Genomic DNA, 8713 nt, shown 5'->3' with positions numbered 1-8713 from the left:
ATTTTATTACAGCCAACAGTAACAAAATTAAATGCATTCTATTTCCTTTTATATGTACCTAAAATTCATAAAGTAAGAAAGTAGTAAAATGAATAAACAGTATGCTTGCAACAATATCATGTCTTTTTGAGCTCTTTTGTACGTAACATGACTAGGGAGGTAGGGTCCGGGGGCAGTGCAGGATGATAGGAGATGCATGATAATTTTGGGGAAGGGACTGAGGGTCTGTATAGCAGAAGACAGTACTGGAAAGATAGACTAGCTGTTAGATCTTGGATGACCTTGAATGACAGGCTGAGGCTTTGTAGTCATTCTTATGGTAATTCATCGGAGGGCTTTGAACACTCTGTTTAGTCGGATTTCATGTCTTTCTTATCTTAGGCTGCCCACTGTGAGGGAGAGGGAGCACAATGTGTCATCTATCCCGGGGGTGTAGTGTTCTGAGCTCTGTATACTACCTTCTTTTTCCCCATATGATGGTTTGGCATAAATGTTTTCCAGGGAACTGTAGTTTTCCTGTGTCTAGGGGTATTGTTAAACTTTTTAAAGGCAATCATTATGGAACTGATCTGTGTTTATTTATTCGGTTAACTAATGTATTAAACACCTACTGTGGGTCAGATACTATGTTAGCTTCAGGGATACGACAAGTAAATATGGTCCCAGACCTCAAGTACCTTACAGTGGGGAAAGAACCACTAAGAGATCATTATATTATAATACAGTAAGTGAGATAGGAAAACCACCAGGATTTGTGGTATTATAGAAGTTCAAAGGAAAGGCTTCTTAGAGAAGATGAAATATGTCCTGCAGGTTAATGGATAGCTAAGAATTCAGTAAACAGGTCAAGAGGGGTACAAGTGCATTTCAGGCAGGCAGATCAGTTTGGTGTGTATGGTTTTGTGTTATTAGAATGGAGTGCTTCAGAGAGAGGAAAGCAAAAGCCAGATTGTCACACTTGGGAACGGAAAGGAACGGGAAGAAGTGGAGGCAGGGAGTGAACAGGCCTGTTTCGATAAACATGCTGGTTCTAGAAATATGCAGAGCTAGAAAATCTCAAATCCTTCCTCAAATACCCAGAAACTCTGGAAAAAATATAGCAAATAATCTTTTTTTTGTTGTTTTTTTTTTTTGAATGACTAGCTAGCTTTTTTGTGAAAGAGAAGAAATCTCTTGCTTTTAGAAACAGAGAGAAAACTAAAAACCAGAATGGTAAGCTCTTGTTTATTACCTGGGTTAGGAAAGAGGAGGGCAAAGAAGGCTGTCAGTCTCTGTAGCCCAAGAACTTAGATTTTAATGTTCATTTGGCAATAGGACTTGAGGCCACGAGCTGATGAAAAAGAGCTTCAAATGAGCCAAACCCTTCCTTTAATCCAGATGCTTAAATGGCTATACCCTCAGCAAAAGGTTTGAGTAGGAAAATCTGTGCACTGGCACAGAAAGATAAAGGGAGCTAGTTTGTCTTTGAGTAGAGAAAAAGCGACCCTCCTTCCCCTAAATCCATAACCACAAGACCACGTTTCATCTGAGTTTTGGGTAGTGAATTTACACTACCCATATAATCCAAACCAAACTACCACTACCCAGTAGCCAAACCAAATTTTTTTTTTTTCCATAAAACCTGGTCCTAGATTGGGGATATAGCTAGGACTCTTTGCAGGAATGAATGCAAAAATGTCCTGGAGGGAACTTGTGCATGCAGGAAAGAGCTGCTGCGTATAATTTTAAATATTATTTAAATACTTAAATAAAATTAAAAAAATTCAAATATGACCAGGTTATTCTACTGCTCAAAATGCTTTCTTGACTCTGTGTGTGACTCACCAGCAAACAGTAGGACTTTTTCTCCACTTCGGTAACAGATTGTTCTGCATCGTCTTCTCAATGTTAAGAGCAAACCAGTGCATTTATATTTATTGTTTTATAGTTATGCAAAGTGCTATTACTCAGGTTCTCTCTTTTTACAGATTAATTTTGGAATTGCACAAATATTTATTAAACACTTTCCCAACAGTGCCTTGATTCCACATTCATTCCAGCTGCTTCTCTTTCTTGAAAGAGAAACTTGAAAGTTTCTTAAAAGCCAAACTTTTTCAAAGAACGACTTACACTCACATCTCCATTTTCTTACCTCTTATTCATGACTCAGCCCTCTTTAATCAACCTGAACAGCTCTCATCAAGATCACCGCGTCATTCAATCCAACAGAACTTCTTTATTTTCGTCCTACTGGCTTTCAATAGCGCTCAACCCAGTTGACGCCCCCACTTCTTCTTCAACAACCTCTTCCCTGGGCTTCCATGAAATCATTCTCTCTCCTCTCATATGTAATCCATTATCCAGCCTGTTCACTTGCTTTCTTGGTTGTCTCTTAATTCTTTTGCTACACTTCAAGCTACATTACCTCTTGCATGGATTACTACAGTGGTTTCCTAATTGATTTCCCCTCTTTCCTCATTCACTCAAATTATTTCTCCACCCTCCAGACAGAATAATATTTAAAAAATTCAAATGTGATCAGGTTACTCTAGTGCTCAAAAGCATGTAATGGTTCACGATTGCTCTTAATATAAAGATCAAATGTCCCAATATGGCTTAGGAGACCCCACGAGCTCTATTGCCTAGGACTCCAGCCTCATTTGTACATACCACTCTTTGTTTCTTGCGTGGCAGCACATTGGTCTTTTTGCCCCAGTCTTTCAAATTCACCATTTTTCTCTTGCAAATGCATTAGCTTTTGCACTTGCATCACTTCTTGACCATCTACTTGGTCAAGGCCTACTCATCTTTAAATTTATTTTTTTTAAAGAGATGGAGTCGTGCTATGTCACCCAGTCTGTTTTCAAACTCTTGGGCTCACATAATATCCTCTTCCCAGCCTCCTGAGTAGCTGGGACTGCAGGCACATGTCACCTACTCATCTTTTAGCTTTTACTTCAGAATTTACTTCCTAGAAGAGGACCAGCTAATGATACATGAATAATTGAATTAATTCCAAGGAATGATAGAATTAGTCCAAGACCATTCTGCAACTGCTGATATAGTAATTGATTCAAGCTATGGATCCTCAATGGATGCTGAAACCACTGGGGGAAAGGTTATTGAGAAACATATATACATATATATATATATATATATGGGGAAACATATATACATATATATATGGGGAAACATATATATATATGGGGAAACATATATACATATGGGGAAACATATATATATGGGGAAACATATATATATATGGGGAAACATATATATATATATGGGGAAAGGTTATTGAGAAATATATAAAAAGTTAGGGAAAAATAGGGAAGGCAAGAAGGGTTTATGTAGTATAGGATTATAGTTGGAGTCATAATTGTGAACTCATATATATATACACATATATACAATGCTATACATGGTCTCCAGGGATCTCCCCACAGACCATCTCATATTACCAAAGGAAGATATGTTGTTACATGGAGAGGCCTGGGGGGTGCCACCTTAACCAAGTGATCTCATTTAGCCTTCCTAATGGAGACAGCCTGACATGGTGTATCTCCCAGTGAGATGAATAAGAAGGACACAACTTCACCAGTGAAGTCTTCTTGCCAAAAATGTTTAACCTGAATTTAATAATAATGAAATATTAGATTAATATAGAATATGAGAATTTTTACAAGATAACTGGCCGAATTGTTCTAAAGAGTCAATGTTATGAAAAATAAAGTAACAACAACAAAAAAAGACAGGAGACTAAAGACTCAAGTGATTAAAAGAGATTAAAATGATTTAACCCAATGCAAATGTGCACTCGCATTGGATTATAAAACAAACAAAATCCAAGGAGATATAAAATATTTAGGACAATCAGGGAAATTTGAACATGAACTCTATATCCTCATATAAGTATATGAGTATATAAAACTCAGATATAACAAATATAAAATATTTAGGAAAACTCGAAGATTTGAATATGAACTTTACGGTACATGATATTATAGAATGATTGCTAATTTTTTCAGGGATGTTAGTGGAATAGAGGTTATGTAGGAAAGTGCCTTTGTTCTTATTAAGTACATGCTGAAGTGTTAAGGGTAAACCATCATGATATCTGCAACTTACTTTCAAATATTTCAGCCAAAAGAAAAAAAATTCTCTCTTTCAACAAACCAAACATAGCAAAATAATTGGTGAATCTAAGTGAATAGTATATCCTATATTCTTTCCTGCTCATTGTACTATTTTTTCAACTTCTCTGTAGGCTTGTAATTTTTAAAATAAAAAGTTAGGGAAAAATAGGGAAGGCTAGAAGGATTTACGTGGTATAGGATTAGAGTTAGAGACACAATTATAAACTCATGTTTAGCTTAATATAGGTACAAATGGATACATGTAGAATAGTTACAGTTGTGTGTATAAACAAGGGTTATTATGTACACATGCATCCCCCCTTGCTCTGTCATCTGGGAAGACTTAGAAACAGTGACACCCCAGTAGCAATGAGCATAGCTAGCCTCTGATCTTGGTTTCTTTTTTTCCTTTTTTTCCCTTTTCCAAATGTCATCTTTTAATTGAAATCCGAAACAACTTCAATATTTTTCTCCTTTTGGTCATAAAATCTTTCATGGAGTTTTAAGTTATTATTCATTTTCGTATCTTTCTAAGTAACCTGTGCATACTTTTATGTACAAAACCGTCTATTTTAATTGACTATATTACGATCTGAAACTTCCAGACTAATATAGGAGGTTCGTTTTCATAGTCTCACTGCTCTTTCCAGTTAAATAAGTAGCTTCTAAAAATATCAAAAAGATGTTTGTTCTTCTCATCAAGGGAAAAAATAAGTAAAATAAATTTCATACTCAATTAGGCAATTGTGCTAAAGGAACAGTAATATATGAGTAGATGAATCCATAGTTTGAACAGAAGGAATGATGCAATGAAGGACCGCAATCCAGGTCGTGGTTTCTACTAGCATTCTCCAATAAAAGAACCAGGGCTCTTTGGAGAAACGGTTGATTCTGTGACTGCAGTAGAAAGTAAAGAAAAGAAAAAGAAATCTCACAATGGTGGGTGGGTGAGGGTGTCAAGGGACCACAGGAGCCGACTGAAAGAGTTCCCAATAACCAAAGCTGGGACAACTTGAGCAACAAAATCAATGTATAACCCAAAGCATAAAATAGATATCCATGAGTCCATAGTGAATAAATAATTATATAGTTAAATGCCGAGGAGACAGAATAGACGTATCTCCTGTGCAGACAACTTCCAAGTAATTTGTAATAGCTACTTCACCCTCAAGAAGGTGGAGCGTAACTCCCCACTCTTTTAAGTTTCTAAGTGTGGGATTCCCAGAGCAACTTCCTTCCAAAAAGTGCTGTTTGGAAAGGTGGGGAAAGAGTAACTTTACAGCGAAAAGGCTGATGATGAGGTCAACGTGGACAGTCATGACTCATGTTGCCATTATGTAGCCTCGATATGATGTAGTGAAGCATGAACTTTAGCTGAATAACGATGTATCAATATATTTTATTTATTATAATCAATGTATATATTAATGTTAGCAATAGAGATACTGGGTGTGGGGTGTATGGAAACCCTCTGTTATGATCTTTGTAACTTTAAAAATAAATCTAAAACTATTCTAAAATAAGTTATCTTAAAATATTAAACAAAAAAAGGCGGGGGGCAGATAGGAAGATGCTTACTTCTCCAGGGAAGCCTTTCCTGACTCCTGAGGGAGTCAGATTCTCATTAGGTGCTCTTGTGGCAGTGGACTTTTTTCCTTTATGAACCAGCAGGCACATTTACATCCTTCTAGAACATAAGCTCTGAGGGCACAGGCTTGGTTTTCTTCTCCACTGTGTCTTCAGTGACTGGAATCATGCCTGGCCCAGGGTAGACTCTGGATAATATCTGTTGGGTAAATGTGTGAGAACATGTGGGTTTTTGATTAATGACTCTCTAATAGTCTGTAAGCTTCATGAGGCAGGGGCTTGGCTTTGCTCTCTCTCAGAGCCTGGCCAGAGTTGGTGCTCAGGAGTGTGAGATGTGTGAATAAGCGAACACCAGGCGTGTGCTGGGCATGTGGATATGATAAGCAAGACTCAGCCTGGTCTACACTCGGCTTTGTAGGACAGAATTGGCCAAGCTGGAAAGCTGGGAAAGCCATTGTTCATAGGGAAGGAGATCTTCCTCTTGTGTGATGTCTACATAGACTTACACACTCTCCCCAGCCGAGGAGTGAGGGAACTAGCTGTCTCTCCTCTGTGCTGGGGAAGTGGTTGGTGTAGACCACTCAGGCCCGTCAGACCTGCAGGAAATGACAATGAGTGAGAGGCCAGTTGGACACCATGGTCAGGGCAGCCAAGACGAGAAGCAATCATGGTCAGTGAGGAGTTACAGGCCACAGAAGGCCAGGCTCACATTTGTCTCCTTCATGGTTGTAACCTCAGGTCTAGCACAGCATCTGGTGTGGTAAATGCTTGTTACGGGCAGAATCATGTCTTCCCCTAAATTCACATGGAAGCCTCAACCCTCAGCACCTCAGAATGTGACTGTATTTGGAGATAGGGCCTTAAAGAGGTGATGAAGTTAAAATGAGGCTCTTAGTGGGGTCCCTGATCCAATCTGACTGGTTTCCTGATGAAGAGATTTGGACACACAGAGACACCAGAGGTGCACGCCCAGAGGAAAGACCAGATGAGTGCATAGCCAGAGGAGGCCACTGAAAGCTAAGGAGCGAGGTCTCAGAAGAAAGCAATCCTGCTGCAGCTTGCTCTTGGACTTCCAGCCTCCAGAGCCGTGAGAAAATATATTCCTATTGTTGAAGCCGCCCATTCTCTGGTATTTGCTCATGGCAGCCTAAGCTGAGGAAGGCAGTGCCGTGTAGACAGCAAGGAAGTGACCCAATGCTGAGGCTGTGGACCTGTGCCCCAGAGGTCTAGGGCAGCCTTCCTAAAGTATTTCTTCTTGCACTTTAAATGCCTGCAGACCACCCGGGGCTCTTGTTAGAAGTGGGATTTCTGGTTTCCAAGGTCTGGGATGGTACCTGAGCTGTTAGATGTCTGATGAGGTCCCAGGGGAAGCATCAGGTCTGTGGACCCACAATTTGAGCAGCAGGGTTTGGGGGGCACTAGCTTAGGAGTCCTAGAGTCCCGAGGTTTGTCTTTGAATTGGACCATCTTTGGTGACTTTAGAGGAAAATGGTGGAACTTATTCAAATTCAATGCAGCAATTACTTTGAGCAATTTTTCACATCAGACTCTGTGCCAGCCTGTGTGCCTCTCCGGAACACCGGGAGGGGTGGCAAGAAAAGGGCCTGCCCACACCCCAGGCTGTCTTTCGTCGAGGAGAGCCAATTTTATTCCACTGCAGGTATAAAGGATGAGGTTTGACCATCAGTCATGCAGAGCCGCTAGGGAGACAACTTTTTCATCAAAGCTTACGAAAAACTAGATGAGTTTTTGAAAAGAGTGGGAGGCAGCTGGGAGTTATTTGTTGATGTTGGTGACCTTGGTAATTCCAAATGAGATTCTCTTTCATTTTCGTGCCCTTGGGTCGGGCTCCTTCTGCTGAGGCATCATTCTCCTCCCGTACCTTGCCTGCTAGGATGCCGGGCTGACCATCAGGGGTCAAAGTCAAGCGTGTCCCCCCCGTGGTCATTTTAATACACCTTTCTCTCTGCAGAAGCAATCAAGACTGCTTGAGGAACAATGGCATGAACAGTTTCTAGTGTTCATGTGAATAAATAACCCAGTCTTCACGTGGCTCATTTTCCAAAGCTCCAGGAAAACAATTTGTGATGAAAATTAGGTCTGAGCCATTGCTGAGAATTACAAGATGGTGGCATTATTATTATTATTCATTAATAAATGTATAAATAACCTAAAAAAAACCCCAAGTGACTTTGTCATCCCGAGAAGGCAGAGGCTGGGATCCGTTGGATTGCTCTAGTGAGCTGGGTCAGGCTGGCAGAGCAGAGCTTTGAAGGGTGCGGGCCAGGCCTGGGGAGAGGCCTGCGGCAGATCCTGCAGGAAGGGGGCCCTCTCTGTGGAACGTTTTGGGTAGAAGCTAGGATTTCTGTAAGGAGTTATTTGTAGAGGGTGCTGGGCCCATTGAGTTTTTGTTTTTCTTTCAATAGAAAGGACCCACAACCACAGTATCTGCTCTAGAGTAGAGCCAGTCTCTTGGCCCCTAGGAGGGTGCCCCTGGCACCATGGACCTGGGAGCAGAAATGCCCTTCACTGCCTCTGCTCTAAACACAGCCTGCAGCTTCTTCCCAGAGCACAGGGAGAATCCCGAGACCCACCCCTTGCTTGTCACCGCCCCTCGGTGGGATTCTGTTCAGAGAAGGCCATTAGAACAAATTCGGGGTTCTGAGACCTGGCCTTCCCTCCTTTAAAAAAGCCTGACAGCTTTCACCCTTTTTCCTGGCTCACAGTGACATGCCAATTTAGATGTCAGGCAGGTGCAGTTTCATCCAGAGACTGGGTTCAGGATGTAAGGCTCTGCCCAAATTACACCTCAGCGACTCGTGGAAAGGGCAAATCAATCACCAGAAACACCAACTGAGGGCAACTAATTTAACTGTATATTTAATGTACAATCTGGACATTGCCAAATAGACTCCATCACTGCTGCGGCTCCTTTGCCTTCTTGTCGTTGCTGTTATGTTATTATCACTATTATTATTATCACGCCTCCTCTTCCTGGCTCATCAAATGAA

This window comes from Hylobates moloch, unplaced genomic scaffold (genome assembly GCF_009828535.3).
Source record: "Hylobates moloch isolate HMO894 unplaced genomic scaffold, HMol_V3 SCAFFOLD_4, whole genome shotgun sequence".
In the NCBI taxonomy this organism is placed as follows: domain Eukaryota; kingdom Metazoa; phylum Chordata; class Mammalia; order Primates; family Hylobatidae; genus Hylobates; species Hylobates moloch.
Note: the sequence above shows the minus strand (reverse complement) of the source record.